We start from the raw sequence: 21,308 nt of genomic DNA, 5'->3' as shown, positions 1-21,308 counted from the left end.
AATAGTGTGCCACTTCTGTATTGATTAGAAAATAGGAGCATGATCAGCCACTATGGTGTCATCAAGTGTTTTCATACCCATAGCCATCAATGTGTACATGTTTGTCTAGTTCCTTGAATTACACTGTAGATGACAGCACTGTGAATACATTAGAACAATAATCATGCCATACTTTTTTTTGGGGGGGGGAGTTGTCATGGGTCATTCTCATGTGATGCTTAGTGATGTCATTGCACTTGGATAATTAGGTACAGGAGGGCCTCGAGATCATCCATGGGTCAGCTATGTGGACTCTAGCTGCCAAAGGCGCTTCTCCTTCTGAACAGAGCGCTTTGCTCAGCCAGTGTAGACATGGCCTGATAAACAATGGAGCCTCTCCCCTGAGAACTGGAAAGTGGATTGATCTAATCCTTTAACTGAAAATTGTGCACAGGTTTGATGGATGGTTGAAATGACTGCATTCTAGTAAAATGGATCCTAAATTGACTATAATGTGATGAGTGGCCTGATTTATAATGAACTTGAAAGGGGTAGCGCTGAGTGTCGCAAAAGTTAATCAAGGGACTATCAAATCAAAGATTTCACCGTGAGCTTAACTCTGTGTGGCAGGGAGGTTCTTGTCAGCTTATATCCATCAGGCCTTAACACAAAACCTGTCAGAGTGCTGCCTGGTCACGTCAATTTTAACCAAGATGTCACCTACCTCATGAGAATCAAGCAGCCTTGCGTTTGCCTCCTTCTGTTTTCTTGGGACTAGCAAACGCAGAGGAGGTGCCTCCGTTAACAGTTGCACTTTTATTTTGCAGATTCTCAGACTGATGGCATCGGTGAGGAAGTGGTTTAACAGCAGCCACTGCACTCTGTACAGGATGGCTGCAGGGGATGTATTCAGACACGGTCCCCAGAGACGCTGCTCAGGGTGACTGAGGCACCTCTGAGATTTAAATCAGGTGTGTGAAGGCTGCTAGAAACCTGAACGGTCGCCTAAAAATTTCCTTTTCTTATACTTAGGCCCACCAAGGAAATTAGGAAAGCTGGTGGTTTAAGCCTTAAAAACACACCTTAACACCCAAAGCAATCTCTCCAAGGATTTGACATGCTCCATCTCAGTTTTTCCAAGACCCTCTATATCTCAGCAAGCTTCCAGGCTTTAAATCTTAAAAGCATGACCATATTTTTCATATGTAAAAACAACTTGATTTTGGAGCTATCTTTAAAAAATTGAGACTTGAACTTTGATTTTTATTTTTTAACTAATAGGCTATTTCCTCCGGGAGGAAAAAAAAATAAGTTTTATTGGTGATATGAGTTAACTGTGAGAACCCTAAGGAAAATATTGCCTCCAAATTCTCTTAAAAAATATATGTTCACATTATCTTTAAATGGTTGTTAAGTGGTTCAGGAAAAAAGCTAGCCACGTTAACAGCTTCAGAAAATACAAGCTGTGTCTCCCTTGGAGATCAAGTTGTGCTTAATAGCCTGTACGCTTAATTCGTTCAGCATCTACACAGTCCCTGTCACTGTGTTTTGTTGGAGAGGAAGGAGAAGCTGTTTCTACAGGTGTCACAGGAAAATCGATGCTGAGCCACGGATTATTGGATCCCATAGAACCGTGGAGCCTTGGCAGTGAAATTCTTCCAAAGGTGAGTAGGGCCATTGATTTTTTTCTTCTCATGCCTGAGGAAATATGGCACAAGGAATGGAGACTAAATTTAGATGGAAAACAAGTGCAACATGACACTTTACTTTACAAAAAAAGAAAAATGCAATAACTTTTCCAAACAATAAGTGTGGAGCTGTAGTAATGACATGAGCATATAATTGCCCTCAGTCGGGTTTCTTAGACTTGCTTTTAAAATGTTTTCCCTTGGTAATTTTACAAGACAAAGCACAATTGTTTGGCCTTTTATCTGTAGTGCATATTCAGCTAATTTGTTTTTGGTGGAATATTTATGTCATGTAATATTGAAGTCTCTCCCCTTCCATTCCCAATAGGAATGCAATAACCTTTCAGTTTCTAGGGAAAACAACCCCATTGTGCATGTCGTCTCACTTAAAAATAGGAGCCTGTCACTAACCTTCATGCTTAAACCGTGTTTCCCATATAATTTGTACTATGACTTTTAGACACATACTCATTTGCTTGTGTGTTTACATTTCAGTTTCTTCTGGATGTCTGAGAGGTAGAATGGGAGAGGAAAAAAACACAAAAACTAAGTCAAAGCTGGTTCCTAACTCCTTGGTTGTTTTACTACATTGCCTAGCAGTCCATCTGCGCAGGCAGAGGTAGAGGTGTTCCTGGTTTGGGAGGTATAAATCCTGTGGGAAGTCAACTGGAGAACATTTTACGCATCGCTCATCCTATAATGAGCCTGCTGCTCTTCCATCTCTCGACAAGGTAAGAGATTTATTGTGAATTGACTGCAAGAGGCAGAGAATGTTGCATGTTGGGCAAACTGCTTCCAAAGTGTGTGTGTGTGTGTGTGTGTGTGTGTGTGTGTGTGTGTATATATATATATATTTTTTTTTTTTTGCGAGTTATAACGGAAGATACTCAATTTATTTTCTAAAAGTATAATTGTAGTGACTAAGCTGCTGGCTTACACGGGGGCATGCTTGTCTGTCTCTGGCAGTGCCCGTGTGTTTTTTCCCGGGGCCTGGGTTCTGCAGTGTTCTCTTCCTCATGGGAAGTGGGGTGTGGAAAATTTTTTATTTCATAATGAATTTGAGCAGAGTTGATGATCCAGGAAGGGTTATTTGGGCTTAAAAAAAAAAATAGCCAAATTACTACTTTAATCTGGCTAGCAAGAGGTACGTCTGAATTAAACTCATTTGTGCAATCAGAAATTGATTATAAAATGTCAAAATACAAAAGGCTTGCTAGTTCGTAGTAATGAATGTGATGATCTTGATTTTTTTAATTGGCAAGAAGACAAACAACAAAGCAAAACAAACAAACACAACTTGTTCTCTTTTCCTTAGCCTAAACTTGTAGATAGGCTGAAACACTGGAGGCTATGTACAAACTTAGATTGCCTAGACAGTATCCTGACTCTGACTGTACCCCATGTCACTGTTCTGTGTGAGACAGTTTACTGGAAGGACACAGAATTATTCATAAAATAACCTACAGTGAAAAATCTTTGGATCTCCCACTTAATGAGGTAAGATTTTTATCAAGTGCCATGGAACTGCATCTGATTTCATCACTGTCCCATCATGGTACCTGTGCTTCATCTAAACTGAGACTCCTTTGAAGTGTTTAAAACTAGTCTATTGAATGGTTATGGAAGTCAGATTTTCTTTACTCTTTTTCATCTTCATTAGCTTGTATAAGTCAGAATATCATTGCAAAGTATAAAAAAAGTGTAAATGGTATATTTTATGTTTTGGGGGCAAAGGGCATACCATTTTCTACTCCTTGCTGAGATTTAATGACTGGTGTATAAATTCGTCAAAGTGAACAAGCCAAAGACAATTGCATCCTTTCAAGCACTCTGAGGTTAAAATAGGAAATACAGACCTTGTGATGCGTGATAACCATATGTACACTGGTGCAATAGTGGAATGTCTTCCTGAGGAGAGTACAACCACCAAGGTGAGACAATGCAGGTCCTGGGCATGGGAACAACTGCAGATGCCTGTGCACAGGATTCAGGGAGCACCAGCACCCATCTCTTCACTTGGTATGCATGTTATGTAGCCCAAATGAAAACATTTTTTTCATGTCTATCAAAAACATTAAATCGGAATCTCTTATGAGATGCTGAATTTTTGTTATCTATATCCAAGCAGCATGACGCAGCCATTTTTATTCTTAGTTAAGTGTGTCTTCTGGGTTTTTATTGTAGGTGAATATTTCCTAGATAATTTGGGGAGAGTGGCAATTCATTGAGGCATACATACCCTGAGTGTGCGAGCTGTCTGGGATGCCAACATGGCAGAATACAATGTGTTTGACTTAGAAATATTTTATTTCTTGCTTCTCATCATCCTTTGTGGTTTTTCTGGGCTCCCCTCTCTTCCCTTTCTCTTTGATGTTTCTATTGTATTCCACTTGGCAGCTAAAGCACAGAAGTAGCAATAAGGCTGCCTGGCTACATTTTCACAGTGCCACCAACTGAGAGTTAAGCTGACAAACATTTTCAGAGCTCGGCCCATTTCATTCACAGCAGGATGGCAGGTAAAAGCATTTTTGTATTAAAATATACATTTTGTTTCTCTGAGTTTTTGGTTTAATTTTTCTGGCTTGCCGGTCAGTGGAGAGAGAGATGGAAGTAAGCTGGGGATCAAGTGCCTGGGGTATTTAATCAAATGCCCCACAACTCCTGATTACAGGATACGAAAATTTCACTTTTAAGAATTACTATGGTGAATTTTGTCAACTCAAATGGGCCTCCCCTTCCACAAAGCATGAAATTGGACCACTTCATTCTCACCACCACCTAAACAGAATATAGTGGAAGAACTGTAAAGTGTTTCTCGGCTAGCTGCTGGGTTATTAGAAACTAAATGTTCAGAGTAAAAAATCTAATTGCATGTGTCTATCTGTGCCTAATGTGCACAATGGTGCAGCTTATTTGTTTGATTTATGCAAGTGAGCCATCTTTTACTTTGTTCTGTTGAGTTGATTAGTGGTAAGTACAAGCCATCTTCCATGTTGGGTGAAGATACCTTATCAAGCAGACATCACAAAGCCAATCGTATGCTGACCTTGGACCATATGACCTTTCACCCCCTGTACTGAACATTCGTGCACACGGGGGCCTGTGTGGCGGTAGGATGAGACAAGCCTGGCCTTTTTCCCTGAGCAGGAGTAGACTGTGGGAATTCCCCCCATGACTGGTAAAATTTGGATAAAGAAAGTTCATTGGCATTCATGCCGATTGTACTTTCAGGTTTAGATCTTTATGTTGCGAGTTGTCTGGGACAGATGAGTGTAATACTGTCACATTTATGGTGGGAGGACTGAAGTTCTGAGATATGGCAGATTACCGGGATGGGACCATTACTCTCTCTGAGTCAAAAGTCCCTTAGCTGGAGTCCAAATCCACGCCTATTGAAGTCAGTTTACAGAGCCTCTTCTCCTGGTGTTATCACCTATGCGTGTGCCACCTTCATCCTACGTTGGAGTCTGACTGGCATTTTGTTTTGCATCCTATAGATGTTTCTTTTCAGATTAGATCAAATCTTAACAGAGGGTCCAGTGGAAAAGTCACAGGGCCCCTTTCTAAAATTTGATAAGACATGGATGCCCGCACTGTGGCTATGCCTAGAATCTTGTCAAAGGTATGTGGTCCTTTCTGCTTCAGCAGTTGGACAGCTCCTTTAGACACTTTGTCAAGGACGATAAAGATTTTTCTATTTATAAATGTTGTGTAGGGTCCACATGGATTGTTGGACACTCTTTTGATCTAGGGTCAGGATCAATAAGTTAAAAAAACATTTCAGAAGTGGGGCACGGTGGTGCATGCCTATATGTAATCCCTGCATTCTGGGAGGCAGAGGCAGGGAGGTCTTTGTGAGTTCAAGGCCAACCTCGTCTACAAAGCAAGTCCAGGACAGCCAAGGCTATAGGAAGAAACCCTGTCTTGAAAAACCAAAAATGAAACAATTCAGAGTTACTTCTCTGCTTGCCAATGGCAACAGCACCTTGGAGGTAGCATGATCCATTCAGAGAGTAGACAAGGCCATCTCTGCTGTGCTCTAGGGCGTGTGGTGACTTCATTTTCTATTATCAATAGGAGGCCTTGCATCTGTTCATTTGATTGCTTTGGCTTTCAAGATGGCTTTACAGCATAGTTATATGTGAGGGCAAGGTTTGGAATGGGAGAACGCAAAAGCAGCCTGTCAAAAAGTTTTATTTAATTTTTTTGAATTCTAATTTGTTAAATTTTTAAAAATGCTTGAAAAAGTCTTTGTTTTGGCATCAAATCGTTGAATAAAATGCAGTGTACAACACCTTAATGAGAAGGAGTAATCTCTTATGGTCCCTAAGGGCCCACTTGGCTAATAAGCCATTAATGGACTTGAAAGCTAAAAAGATGTACCATTGCAGTCTAATGTTGCATAAAGATAACGGTCCACCTTGATCTGGTTCCATTATAATTATTAATCCCAGTGGCCCATGATTCAGGTCAAATGCCTGCACCTGTGCTTTCATGTGTACCTCCTTGTGCACATCTTTCCGAAGTAATGAAAACAGCAGGGGAGGGAGACCCCAGTGTCTGGCAGTGCTGCCCCAAACAGGATGCTTTAAAATTTCAAGTTTGGGTTTTATTTTTAGAAAGGCACATTCTAACTGCATCACATGTACTTCATTGCTTAAAACACATTTCAATGGGATTCTCTTTAAGCAAGACTGGGTATTTGAAACGGGCCTGCTATCTCCTCCCCTCTGGACTCTGGTAGACCTTTGTCGGGTATCTCCCGTGTTCCACCAAGTAGTTTTATGCCCGGCATCCTAACACACAGAGCACACGCTTTATTCAAGTTTGAAAATATGCATACTAGAGAGACATGGTGTTGTGACACACAGTTGGCAACAGAGAGGTGCCTTGTAAATGATGCTCACTGACCTGAATATACTTTTCTACCCAGATATTTTAGGTGATCATCCTCATACAGTATAAATGAATTCCCTGGGAATTTGTGAAACTGTTGAACTGAATCTGTTCTTCTAGGCTTTTAGGAGGTTGCAGTTCTGTTGTCAGCATCTTAAAGATACAGAAGCTTCTTCTTGGCCCCTCAAAATTTGTGTACATAGATTGTGTTAAACAAGAAAAAAAATGGGAACTTGGAATAGGGGGATTTGTCTTCCTTGGTATCTATCTAGAACGTGTGTGCATGTGAGTCTGTGTCTGTGTGTCTGTGTGTCCGTGTGTGTGTAATCCAAAGAGAACATTGCAGCTCATGTTGGTGCACACATGTACTGGTTAAACTAGAAATGACTCTTGAGTGTTTGAATTCCTGTCTTTCTAGTCATTAGCTTTATGAAAAGCTTTTAAGCCTGCTTCCTCACCTATGCTATGAGGCTATTCACCCTTGCTCTTGCCCCCATAGCATGGCAACAGAGTGTAAATGATACAGTGAACCCAAGAGCAATGTGTAGTGTATGGTAAAAGGTCAAAACACATCAGTAGTCCTCTTCCATGCATTTATTATGTGCCTGAGCGCACACATATAACCCATCTACATGTTTTTCAACACAGCACATTATTATTTGAAGCAGACTGGCTAATCTTGAGGGTCAGTCGTGAAAAGGCACTGCTTGCCACCAGCATTGGCATCTTCCACTGAGCAGGTGCATCCTCTTCTTACTCAGTCGCAGTGCCCAATGCCTGCTCTCTCTGTTCCTCTCTGCTGGCAGATTCTTTCGAGTCAGAGCCTGCAGTTCATCCACACAAAAGTGGAGGTGACCGAACACATTTGCCATACTGCCCTTAGAAAGGTCATTGACCTTTTATCAGGGACAAAGTACTGAGCTGAGGAGATTGCTGGCACAGGGAGCAGCTGGAGAAATTATGCTAACTGCAGTCTTTGCCTGACCTCTGGAATGGTCCCCAGAGCCTGGATGGTTAAGTGGGCCAAGGGGTGAAGTTAGTTGAGCTGCTAAAGGTGTCTGCTGGGGCACTTTGTGGGGTTTGCCTGACATTCTCAAAGACAGCCTCTCTCTAAGCCTGGGGCCATTTAGGAATGTCTTTCAGCTTTTCCATTTTTAACACACACACACACACACACACACACACACACAAACACACTTTTTATTTATGACTGTGGGTTTTGAATTTTGCTATGCCTTAGCACAAACTATAGAACTTTGAACAGTTTCCCCAATATTATTCTTTTTGTTTGGATATATATTTTTTTCCTCCCCATATCCTATCCATATTTTTTTCATGCTTGCTCATTGTATTTCTCTCACAAAGATTTTTTTTGTTCAAGACTGAAAGATTTTCATGCATCAGGCAGTATTCCTGACACTTTCTTCTGAAATATTCTTTTTGGTCTTTCATGCAATTTATAGGCACATTTTAGGAGTTTAAGAGGTACAACTGCACTAGAGGCTTGCGTTTCAATAGCCTTGTAATTTCTCTTGGACATCTATATGCTAAGTGCAAGAATTCTAAGGTAGCCAATGCGCCTTTGTTACAGGATGCCACAGAAAAGCCCTTTCTGTTAATGGGGGCAACTTAAGGAGAGATAAGCCTATCTAGTTTTTGCTAACTGTCTTGTTTATACCTGGAGTCAGAATAAAAGGACCTGCCTCCTCTTTGTAAGAACCAATCAGATTCATTTGCATTTTGTAACCACCAAAGTGGTGTGCACACTGTTCCCAGCTTTGTTTTTAAATAGTATACCCCTTTGGCAGAGGTAGGTGGGTCTCTGTGAGTTCAAGGCCAACCTGGTCTACAGTTAGGACTAAAATTATTTTTCTATATCAGCTACCCTCTCAAGTAGTTTCTAAGAAAGGGCTCAGAAAGAGTCAGTTTATTTGGTAGTTTGTAAAAACTAGGTAGGATGAGCGCTCCTTAAATTCTCCCATTGCCTGGAATAGCTTTTCTGTGGCACCCTGAAACACAGGTGCCAATGTCTCCCCTAGAATTCTTGTACTTAATGAGCAGCTATCCAAGAGGAAACTATTTTTGGAGGGAAACTGTCCAGCTGTGAACAGATGGGCCACACCAGGGCCCACAGCATGGTGAATAGCCCGCCCATGTTCAGTGCCCAGGCCACTCTGAAGTTTGCATTAAGGCTACAAGACATGCTGTTTTCAAAATATTTTACACAAATGAGAAAAGATAACCGTTAATGTCTATTGAGTACCTATTATATATGAGACATGTATATAGTAATCACTGTTATGTAACAATAGTAAGTGTAGTGATAGTAGTAATAGCTAATTTGGGGGTTTTTTATTGGGCATTAAATAGGCACCAATTTATATGAGTTATTGATGTTCCTTATCCAACCTATGATGTTTATATGATGGAGAAAAACAAAGCACAGATCAGCACTTATTAAGTATGTCCCAAAGATTCTATTATACAGATATCATTTTGTATATTTGAGAGTTGAGGTCATTGAGCATTTATGTCGCTTGGTCCCATTGCTTATTGTGGAAGAGCTGGAACAGTGAGGTCACTCCGTACCACCCCTGCCTTTCTGACTCGAATTCCCAGAAAGGACCTTTCACGGCTGCTTTTTTGTTTTGTTTTGTTTTTCCCTGTGTCTCTAATATAATTCACCATAAATTGATATGTTCTTCAAGCAAAATGAAATGAAATTACTAGAAAGCTAAAATGACAAAGACAAAATACAAACTTTTTTTTTTTTTTTTTTTTTTTTTGGTTTTTCAAGACAGGGGTTCTCTGTGTAGCTGTGGCTATCCTGTGTAACCTTTGTAGACCAGGCTGGCCTTGAACTCAGAGAGATCCGACTGCTTCAGCCTCCTCGAATGCTGGGATTATAGGCATGCACCATTGCACCCAGCAATAAATACAACTTTTTAAAAGAATTTGATAAGAGCTTACATACATTATATATGTAATGTTCTTTCCTATTTTTTTAGTAAAAAAATTATACAATATATTTTGATCATGCTTTTTCCTCCCCCAATTCCTTCTATACCCCTCGCATCTCCTTACCCAATGGGAAGAGACCTTTACCAATTAAACATCTGATACAGGGTTAGTATCTAAAACATATAAAGAACTTTAAAAAAAAAAAACCTTAACATCAAAAAATTTCAATTAAAAAAATGGCCTATAAAACTAGGCAGAGACTTCTCAAAAGATGAAACACAAGTGATTGAGAAACACCTAAAAGAAATCCTCAATATCCTTAGCCATCAGGGAAATGCAAGTCAAAACTCCGTTTGTGTTCTTGTCTATTGTGCGATTGAGGAACTTTTATCTTACACAGGTCAGAGTGGTGGGAACCAATACAACAAATGGCAAGCACACACTGGTGAGGATGTGGGGAGGACACACAAGGAGGATGCTCACACCTTACTGGTCGGAGGGGCACAGTGGTTATTGAGATTACTATTCCTCTGGAAGCTGAGATTTGCCTCAAGATACAGCTGTACCACCCTTGGGTGGGCATATACCCAACAAACATTTAATATTTACAGCAGAAGCTGGCTGGGTACAATACTTGTGGGAAATAGATTTAAAAATATTTTTTGTAATTTTTTTATGTATCCAAAATTAATTACAATGTCTTAAAAGTATACTCATAAGAATTAAATTCATTTTGTGCTGTATGTGCCCATTATTAGGGCCTGCTCTCCCATGACTCATGTAGCCCAGGAATGAACTCCCCACTAAATGAGTTCCCTGGAGATAATAGGCCTGCCACTGTGGTGAAGGGACATAGCTGTCCTCTTGGAGGACAGGCTCACTGCTGTGCTGTTCAATTAACATTCTTTCCCACTGCATTCAGGGAGGTTCAAGAAATTCAAAGAAGTGGGTAACAAAGACAGGAGAGCCAACCTTGGAGGTGCTTTCTAGAGATGGGAAATAAAGCAAACCTTGGAGGTGCTTTCCACAGTGATGGGAGAAGACGGGAGAAATCCTCTCGCGCTGTGGTTTGCTGGGCAGAACAAGACTATTTAGCCTCTGTACCCTTTGTGCCGCTCCCCCAAACAAATCTCAAAGCAATATGAAAGTAAACAGGAAACTCATATCTTCTTGAGTATGGAACAGATAGACCCTAGGGCAGGTACCAATGTTCCTTCCATCTACAGAATGATGCTCAGAAAACTGATGAGAAGAAGAGTAAACAAAAAAGGTCGAAGCCCCATGCTTATATGTTTATCTGGCAGCAAATGCCCTAGACGTCAAGATAAAGCTTAAGTTTCTTTTTGTCTTTGCTCACTCGTCTAAGCACACCATTGACTTCTGTCGTGTTGTATCCATGGTATCGTGCTAGCCTTGAGAACCTTCTGTTTTCCTGGTTTTGTCTGTTTGTTTTGTTGAGACAGGTTCTTGCTGTGTTGACCAAGCCTTGAACTCGTGGCAATATTTCTGCCTCTAGCCCCGTGCCTCCCGAGTGCTGTGATTATGTGTGTGTGTGACACCATCCCAAGGATACTCTGGGTCTTAGGTGGGATTCACGGAAGACACAGCTGATTGGAGGTTCTGTTCGGACCCTTCATTATGTTTAATGTGTTATATCCATGTCAGTGTAGAGCGTCCTCTGCAGTCAGATATGGTAAAAATGGTGGCCAAAGATATATAGGGACCATTTTAGGACCCTGAAATTCATATGCATTCTCTTTCTTACACACTGCTCTACTGTGAGACCTAATCTGCGATTCAAACCAAATATACATAATAATATACTAGTCATACGATTCTGGGACACTCAAGTTTACGTCAGGTCCCATTGGGGGTGGGGGTTAAGATCTGTGAGTTACAATTGTGAACAGTTGTTTTCAGCACCATAAATAAGTGTTTGGTGAGGGTAGCGCTCACAGCACTTGCTATAATACAGACACTGATTGTCCCTGTGAATGTAGAAGTGACAAAAGTTGGGTGGTTGGAGTCAGGAAATGATTCGGCAACAGGCTGTCATTAAGCCAAATTACAAAAAGGAAAAAAAAAAAAAAAAAAAAAAAAAGAACCTAACAAGTTGTAGATGACTATGCATGGATACTTCATACACATCCTGTCCCCTGGGACTGTCACCAAGCACAGTGGCTGTGCTTACGGAAAATGTCATGCTGTTTTCTTGCATTCCCACATCATCTTCTGTATAACAGCTAAGAGTCAGTGTGGCTAAAAATAAACTTTACCTATGGTATAGGTAACCTGATTACCACTTATCAATATATTGGATAATGGCAGTTTCCTTTTAGTTTCAAACACTCAGAATCTACTGGTTATTTTTATTTTCCTCTTCTTTGATCAGTAGTTAGTATTTCCTAACTGTTAAATGGTACTGTAGCTAACATTTAACTTAAAAAAAAAAAAAAAAAAAACACAAGCTTATGCAGACTTCAATCAAGGTATGGAATCTGATAAAAAGGGGGATTTCATCTAAAGAAAATAAGTTAGCAAATAAGATAATTTGAATCCCCCTCCTCTCTTTCTTTAAAAAAAAAAAAAAAGATTTCAGGGAGCTGAGGAAAATATGGTTCAGCGATTGGCTACCCAAGAGATCTTGAGTTTTATTCCCAGCACTGTAGATGAGAGAATTAAACACAAACAAACAAAAAAGGAGGAAACAAACAAACAAATAAGCAAAAGCTTGAAGAAATCAAGACTAAGTTGGCACTGTTAAATGCAAGTCAGTCAGGGGCCAGAAGGAGAAGAGATAATATTTAACATGTACCCACATGAGCCATTCTATGTTGCCTGTGGATCCACACACAGAATTAAAGACTCAGTCATAAACACCAACGCTGAAGGAAATGCCAGCTGAAGTGTGAAGGCAGCAAAACTCCTTATATGCCAAGAGGGAGGCTGGGTAGATGTCAGATGTCAGTGTTTGGTTTTGACATATATTCCATCCCCACGCAGAAGGCCACACGTTTCACACAAATAGAGATATGCTTAGGATGGTGCAAATAAGCAGGCCTTGGTCAATGTCAGTTGCTCTTTATCTGGCAAGATAGGTTGCCACCATTAAAACGGCATTGCCTTTAAAACTGTCATGGGCCGAAGCTTTTAAAGATTTGAAGTTAAAGCTACAAATTGAAATTCTTGTCCAGGTATATGTCTGCCTAGCTCAAACACTAAGCAAGAAAATTATGGATCAATGTGAAATACACACACACACACACACACACACACACACACACACACACACACACAAACAAACATACATACACAAAAATGTATGAATTATAACCAGGATACTATATCTTGAGGTACAGATGAATAAGGGAAAGCCAGTCATATATTCCCCCATCATTTGAACTGTCATTGTCACATTAGTAAACCGCGCTCTTTGGTATACTAAAAGAACATGGGGCCACAACATGGAGTAGTGTGGGTGGTAGGCTTGACGTTCCATTTCACTAGACAGCTGAGACATTTTCCTCACTAAAACCTGCTTACTTTCTCATCTTTTCTCCCTCGTCTATAAAATTTAATGCAACCCTCAGAGCCAGATTTGCTGACTGCGGAACTGAATGTGCCATTTCCTTATTAAAATGTTCAGGCAGCTCCTCATATATGGCCTTGGGGTCCAAACCAGAGCCTGGCACAGTTCTGTGGGCTGTGACTTTTTTTCTCACTCAACCCATCTACCCATTCCACTCTGTATTTTGATGTAAAAATTGAACCTTCTGAAACTCATTTTTTTTTTCTTGCTACTCAATGCTTGGCCCCTCTTTCAAACCACAAACAGACAACTACAATTCTCGTGCTTATTCTTTAATGGAGTGCTAGGAATTTTAAGCTGAACAAGAAATGCAAAACTTGTTGATTGTTTATGGTTTTACCCGCTGGATCATAAGCTAAACTGGAAGTCCGGCGTTAGTACCTGATTATGAATGCATTAGACACGCATTTTAACAGTTAGTCTTATTCTAAACTTTGAAGACCCATTCTCTCAAAAATGTGCTTCTTAATTTAGGTCAACATTTGTAGCATGGCATTAAGACATTTCCCTAAAAGAATTATCAGCACATAGCCTTTGCTTTCTTATTTCTGCTTCCCAACTCATTACTGGGTAGAGGAATTGGTGCTTGCTTGTCACCAGCCATGTGTTCCTTGACCCATACTCTAAGAGAATAAATAGGAGCATGAGGAAGTGTACCACAGTGCTGTTGGAACACCGGAACCCTTGTCAGTTTTAAGGGATCAATAAAATAAAAGAATATGTCAGTGGGTACAGAATGAAGCAAGAGGGACTTAGGCAAGAGTTATAACATGGAAACCAAACAAAAATGGCTGTTATGCTGAGAGGAACTCTGGTGTCAAGGTTCACTAGGTTAGAAGTGGTATAAAAAGACAGACATAAGTAGCACCAGGCTTTGGTGAGAAATGATGTAGTTTATGCTTATCTCAGAAAAAGTGAATTAGTGGAAAGCGGCAGAATAATGTCATGACTTGAGGAAGCTAAGTCAGCAGTGGCGGGCAGCTTACAGTTTCTACTAGTCTGGTGTTGAAATACAGAAAGGAGAGGGAGTGTTAAGCGATGATAAGACCAAAGGAAGCCCTTTGAAAAAAGGCGGCCATTCCAGAGAGAGGTACTTGTGAAGGAAGGGAAGAAGAAACACACATTATCTGCATAGCTACTTAGAGCTGGAAGAGGGTCCTTGGAAGAAAATGGGACTATCTCTCTCTCTTCCAAGACAGGAAGTGGATAAATTTAATTAAAAAAAAAAATCTACCTCTAGAGTTCATTGGTCCTCAGGCGGCATGAAGCAAGATGGCCGTCGGAGCCCTGAGAAGACCACTACAGACACCTGTGCAGCATCTGCTTGGAGGACCAGGGCCATAGAAAGGAACTGAGGAGATGTGAATGGAGCCATTCCTGGGGAGTAGTGCAGTGTCACACTAAAACCCAAGGCCATACCTCTTTGGTGGCAACCTCTAGCCAGGACTTCATTCCTCGCAGCATCATTGAGTAGCTTGGCATGAGAAGTAGAGAGAAGAGCTTCTGTCAATTTACCCAGAGTGGGCTGCTCATCAGAAGCGTGGCAGAAGGACAATGGGGCAGAACAGAAACACAGAAGAGGAGCAAGGTAGAGGGCATGTCCTGGTGGGTAGAGACTCAAATGCTCAAGGCTTGCCCCAATTTCTCCTTCTCTAGTCTCAGAGATGTAGGCAGCATGTCTTAACTTCTTCCAAGGCAGCTTTAAAAGAAGGCAAATATTTAGACAGGAATCATTTTTTCTTCTTCTTTCTTTCTTTCTTTCTTTTTTCTTTTTTTTTTTCTTTACTAGATTCTTCATTGTGTAAGGCAACATCGGTGAAGTAAAGAGTCTCTGGCTTACCTTTTCTGAGATATTACGGTAAAATGAATTCTCAGAAAATTCACCTTTTGAAAAGGCTTTTAGCCAGGGGATCATCAAGCCTTTATAGTAACAGCTATCTCTGAAATTGCTTGCATTTCCCACTGTATGCTGTTGTATGGGATAATCTGGCCTGACCTCTGGGGAGAGGTCATTACCGATTTACTTATGAAGACCCCACTGTGGGCCTTCGAGTATAAAAAGAATTTCCATTAATATGATCTGCACAATATGATACAGTGTGGCAGATGCTGAACTCACTGTTTCCGTTCGGCCCACAACCGCTTAAATCCAAATACACCACGTTGTATCTCAGAGCCTCAGTGAACTATGCATAAAAATACCTGTGTTTTCCTCCAGATTCAGACTGAGAGCCTTCCACTTAGGAAAAAATGATCTGACAATCATATCCTCACAGGTCAACAACCCAAGCGTTCCACCCAACTTCTCCCTCTGCCTCACTTCCTTCCCAGTCTTCTACTGAACCCTTCCTCCATCTCTTTCCTTTCCTCTGCTATCTACTCCTCTCTTACTGAGTGAAGTCAGATCATTCTAGAGACAAACGCTAGTAAGGTCAGGCTTATTCATCAGTCTCTGATGCTATTGTCATCCCAATGTACTGAAGCTTTGGTTTTCAGTTTGACTTGCCAACTAGGCTACAGTGACCTGAACAAGGGGATCAAGATGCATTTAGTCAAGTCCCCGCCATCTTGTATAGTGTCAGATGCAGAAAGAGTAGTCAGCAAAGATTTTTGCATAAGCTAATCAGGAGCTACTGCTTTATCAATATACACGTATACTCAATGCTACTCTGAGTCTTATAATAAAGGATACATATTTAAGGATGAGCTCTTGTAACTTTCCATCGTGTTGACTATAAAGAAATTCATTTAAGTGGATGTATTTCTTTTCCGTGGCTTAATAAATGAAAACAACAATCAACTCTGGTGCAAATTTCTAGCCACACTTCCACAAAGAAGAGTTTTCTGGTGGTGTCAGCAGTTGATGAAGGTGTTATGAAATTCGGGTTATAAAACTGAGAGGCATATGAAGCTCACAGAGAAAAGATGGCTGTCATCTAATGAGTGATTTCTGTGAGTCACTTATTTGCTTTGTAATTGAGCAAGCCATAAAATGAAACAAGCAGCCACAGCGTCTGTCACAGATAAGGATGGACTATCATGAGCTGTTATTTAATAAGAAGTTCTCGTTCTCCGCGATCGTTAAGAGAATACCATTTTTCGAAGTCTCCATTGGGCCGTTTCTCTCAGTACACCTCCACCCTGTCTGCAAGGGGCGTTTTCAAGCAAATGGCAGTTGCTTGCATTCCTCAGTTAGAATATCCTGAATCTTTTTTCCCACCATGCTCTACTTGCTGCAGAGGAATAGATGAGATCAATATTAATCAGGAATGTTCACTCCGTGTGGCACCCGCCAGTCCCGCAGTTGAACAGGAGTAGGGCTAAAGCTGCTGCAGTGACATGGAAAAGATGCTTAAAATTTTAATTCATCACTGGTCTGTTGGCATCACTTCCATCAAGCAAGTATGTAGGTTTTCTATTTTTTAATACATTTTCTATTTTTTTTCTGTTTGAATTTTTGGGGGACATTGTCACCTCTTCAGGAAAGGCTTTCCTTCCGGCTCCTTCTCACACCTCCTTACAAAGATCTAGGAAAAATTGTAAGGACTAGTGAAAGGACTACAGGACTTGCAGAGCCTCACCACAGGTGACTGGTGCATTTTAAAAATAATTTCTCATTCATAAAACTCAACCCAACCTCGTGTTGTTTAAACAGCAGAGTTTTCTAGAAAATGCTCTTAATACAAGTTTCTAAAAAGGAGACCAAAGAATGCTAGGTAATGATAATAATTTCTATTCTATCTTATATTCAAGGAAAGACTAATTTAATTATGGTCTGGTGTATGCTATCTGATCCCGAATTAAAACCTCACTGCAGATTCACTAAGAAAACAATTTAGGGTCTGAATTCTAAGACACCTGATCTTGCGTGTTCCTCATGATGTTATCCAAGAAATAACATCTGTCTTACCATGTCTCAGTTGTCTCCTGTAGGAATGGCTGCTATTTAGAAGACCAAATGAAATAACTGATTACCATAAGATTCAAACCAGAGTTGATTAACCTACAGACGATGGCATTTATTTTGGAGCTGAAAACTGTATAGCAGCGGTTCTCAACCTGTGGGTCGCAGCCCCTTTGGGAGCTGAACAAACTTTTCACAGAGGTTGCCTAAGACCGTTGGGAAACACAGATATTTACAGTACGATTCATCATAGTAGCAAAACTACATTTATGAAATATCAATGGAAATAATTTTATGGCTGGGGTCAGCATGGCATGAGGAACTGTATAAAGGGTCACATAGCATTAGGAAGGTTGAGAATCATGGCTCTATAGAGCGACAAATGTAAAGTGACTGAATCCATGATGGAGGCCTAGCCTAAGGGAGGCCACTCCTTCATGCTCAATGCGCTACTGTTTACGTATTTTTAATGTAATGCCAGCTATTGAAATTTCATCTAAACCAACAAGATAATATCCAGCACATACAAAAAAATGTTCTTGTTTAGATTCTTAAGGAGTAATTTCCTGAACAAAGAATATGAGGAAGGTGGGGTGTCTGTAAGCAGTGGGTAAAAGAACTTGACAGGTGGCATCCATCAAGAGTCAGGAGAAATCTCACTTGACTAGGGCCTTTTAGCAGCTGAAGTAATGGCTAAGTGATGGGCCCAGTTTCTGAAATTACAACGTAAGAGTAGAATTAAGGAGTAGCTGCTTTTAAAAATTGGTACATTTCTTCTGATTATAAGAGTTATTCTGTAAATAAGGTGTCTATGGGGAACCAGCTTCATCTTTGCTGAAGGTAATTAAGTCAACGCCAGAAGGGCAGGGTCAAGGGTATGTCTGAGTGGAGAGTGGGCCTCGTGTGCCTGAGAGTCTCCAAGTCTCTCAGACCATTTGTGATCTATAAGGTATAGCTTCTCAAAACTCGGAGACAATTAGTTAATTGTTAATTAATTATTACATTTGTGTATATGGATGGGTTTGCATGTGTATGCATGCATGCACATCCTTGGGAGGCCAAAGGAAAATTTCGGATGCTATACCTTAGGTACCGTTGACATCTTCTGTAGCAGAATCTCTCGCTAGCTTAGAAGTCATCAAGCAGGCTAGATGGCCTGACCAATGGGAATCCTCTAGCTCTTGGGATTGCAAGCATCATCACCCTCAGCCTTCTTACAAGGCCTCTGGATTTCAGACTCTTCATTCTTGCATAACAATACATTTTACTGACTGAGCCCACCTGTCTAGGCCCCCAGAGCCAACAAGTTCCTACATGACAGTACACATATAGGTTATAGCGTTTCAGGTTCTGCAGTTTTAGAATTACCTCTCTGTCCAGTAGATTCTACAGAGAACTGAAATGAAACCTTTTCTTATTTACCAGCATTGTTCACAAAAAGGGTATATGATATGTGAATTTAATTTTTAAATGGTGGCCCTTAGAGATTTGACTGTCTAAATCCATTTTCTTGCCAGGATTAGAAATGACAGGTTATTTTAATGGCCCAGGATTAATTTCTATGGCGTATCTGTGTATTTCATCAGCAAACTCTTGAGTGAATTTTCTGGATTTCGATTAGTTTGTCCTAAACTCTTGGCAAGCTAAATTTCTCTAATAGTCTTCAATTCATTGCATTAAATGCCTGTTCAGCCTTGGATGATATATTGATTTTTTTTCCTCAGCAAAGTGACAAATACCATTTTCATGACCATAATAGAGATTGATTATATTTTATGGAACACACGCAGCGAGAGAGCTGATCTCAGTGAGACAAACATGGGCCTTACAAAAATGAAATAAAACATGAATTAATAATGAAGCTAATGAATTCTTTTGCTGCTGATGAAGTAGAAATTATATTACAAGAAAGAATGAAACATTTTGCAACAGCTTAAACATTGTCGAGCTAGACAGATTTCAGTACTTTGAGAGGTTCTGCTTTTGTTAAAACTTTTAAGCAAGTTAGTAGTCATAGCCTTCAAAGCTCAAGCTATGACATGGCCCCCAGCCTACTTGAGCATGCTTGAGTTAGACCAGAAGTAAATCGAGATCAATGGAAAGCTAATTTGAAATATTACAAGCCTATGGGGAGTACTCAATGTTTCTAATGTGATTTATGCAGCATACATTTAAAATTCAACTGGTCTCATTTTCACTCTAATTTTTTTAATAGTTAAAGTAGAGCTAGACCGGGCATTAATATGTTTTTATTATTCTGCCTTGCTGCTCGATGTTTTTTAATTTAACACTAAGGGATATTGCTTATATCATAAAAAAAATGTATACTTAAGTTATATAGACCACTAGAGGGAATGAAGAGACATTAGAAGCAAATAGTGTTTGAGAGGTTGAAACAAACTGTGGTAGAGGTAGAAACATTGACAGGAGATATCATAGCCTTGTTTTCTCTGAGAAGGAAGGAAGGAAGGAAGGAAGGAAGGGATTAGTCTATGCTTTCTTAGGAATGTACCTATTTATCTATTTCCTATCTTCACCAACTAGCATTGTACCCAATATAGTATACAACACATAGTACAAGTCCTCAAATATCCGCTAAATGAGCACAATCTTTCCTGACTGTGAGCAAATGCGAGCTCTAGAAAAGCAACCACAGAGTTACATAAAACGCACAATATACAGATAACAAAAGGCACACATTCACGTAAGCACGCACTTGCAGAAACATAGGAGGCAACTTGTAAGTACAGAAGTAAGTCAAGGGAGACATCAGGACACACATACCGTTACAATCCGTGTGATGATAATCTCAAATTCTGAAAAAAAAATTTTGTGCTACTGTGAAATGGCTTATCTTATGTTCAAGATAAACCATCTTTTTTGAAAGAACAAATTAGATTAAACTATGTCACCTGACTTCAAGGTGAGCAGTGACGTGTGCCTGTACATGTTTGTGACTGAGCTTTAGTTTTCAGAAAACTCTCCACTAGCAGAGCACATGGCCACTGGTGAGTCTTGATCTACTTATATGTGCTATGGGATGCTGCATGCTATAGCTCTTATATTTATCAATATGTGATGCAGAGTGATGAACCCCAGGATTGGGATAAGTAGAGAAAGAGGGGCGTCGATGAGGTTAAAAAATATTTAAATATATACGGAAGGTACAGGAGGAAGAAACATCAGAGGGTTTTTCTTTTGGATTCCAAGACTTTCTGAAAGTCAGGTCAGGGAGATGTGGTATCAATTTGTTAGAGATTTGTGGCAGAATCTAGAGTTGACTATTTCCTTTTATCCTGTGCTTACAGACACCTTCGCTATTACTTTTTCATTTTCCTCAACTTTCAGGTTTTACATTTGCAGGAGAATAACTTTATCCAATAACTCAATGAATGAAGAGCACTTGCTCAAGTATGCCCGCATTTTAAAATATGACTTTAAAAGTAACGTATGATGAGGCGGTGTGCTTACTGTGGTTCTACCCTATGGAACCTTGAAATTGTACCTTTTTTTGTTGTCAGTGTTTCCTGATTAGGCATGGTGAAGCTGGTCCCTGTCTTGAACATGAAGGAAAGCCTAATTATCAAATAGTTATGATATAAATTAAGTCAAAATTTCTTAACATTGGAGCCAAACTCAGCTCTGATTAAAACCAACTACTTGAAAATGAAAAAAAAATAAGTGTTTCACAGCAGAATTAAATTATTTATGAAAAATGTTTAAATTCTCAAAGACATTTTCCTAACTTTAAAAATTCATACATTTTTTATCTTTCTTTAAGAATTGTTAGGATGAGTCTAGAGAAAGGTTCTTTTTGCCCAAGAAGAATTACTGGTTTCAATGATATCTATGGAACATCCTATTCAGGATGAATTGCTATTAACTGCTTCCTGTTCAAGCAACAGTATCCCATGAGAACTAGACGCCTCCTCATGTTAAGTCAGGGAATGAGTAGAGGGTGAGCTTATTCATCAAATGGTTATGTGGTAGAATTTAGTCTAGGAATTCAGGCACCATATGTAGGCATTTACTTCAAATTCTGTTTCTTGAGAATTGTAAACACAAAGTCTCTTCCATCAATGATAAAACTGATAGATTAATTAAGATAAAAGGCTCTCTGTAATGTAGAAGTCAGTATGTGAATTAACTTTCCTAAAGGATTTATAAGGGCTATAATGCGTTAGGATATAAGGCTTAATTAAGCAAAGGGAAGAGACACCAGGCTCCCCTTCTACCAATCTTTGTGACATGACTGTCTGAAATTTTTGAAGATCCCTGGTGAACATTTAAT

General features: G+C 39.9%; 2 long non-coding RNA genes across 2 annotated transcripts in view; both read left to right on the top strand.

Moving 5' to 3' along the window:
* Positions 1-892: 892 nt before the first annotated feature.
* Positions 893-2,429, top strand: LOC127183708 (uncharacterized). Its single transcript, XR_007830051.1, has 3 exons — positions 893-950; positions 1,501-1,643; positions 2,163-2,429. It is a non-coding gene; the product is annotated as an uncharacterized LOC127183708 (long non-coding RNA).
* A 572-nt stretch (positions 2,430-3,001) lies between these two features.
* The window catches only part of LOC127183686 (uncharacterized), a 64,167-nt gene continuing 45,860 nt past the window's right edge, over positions 3,002-21,308 (top strand). The window contains exons 1-2 of the long non-coding RNA XR_007830049.1: positions 3,002-3,164; positions 4,065-4,183. This is a non-coding gene — a long non-coding RNA (uncharacterized LOC127183686). The remainder of the gene's footprint in view (positions 3,165-4,064; positions 4,184-21,308) is intronic.

This window comes from Acomys russatus, chromosome 31, assembly GCF_903995435.1.
Source record: "Acomys russatus chromosome 31, mAcoRus1.1, whole genome shotgun sequence".
Classification (NCBI taxonomy): Eukaryota; Metazoa; Chordata; class Mammalia; order Rodentia; family Muridae; genus Acomys; species Acomys russatus.
This window is presented reverse-complemented; position numbering and strand designations above follow the sequence as displayed.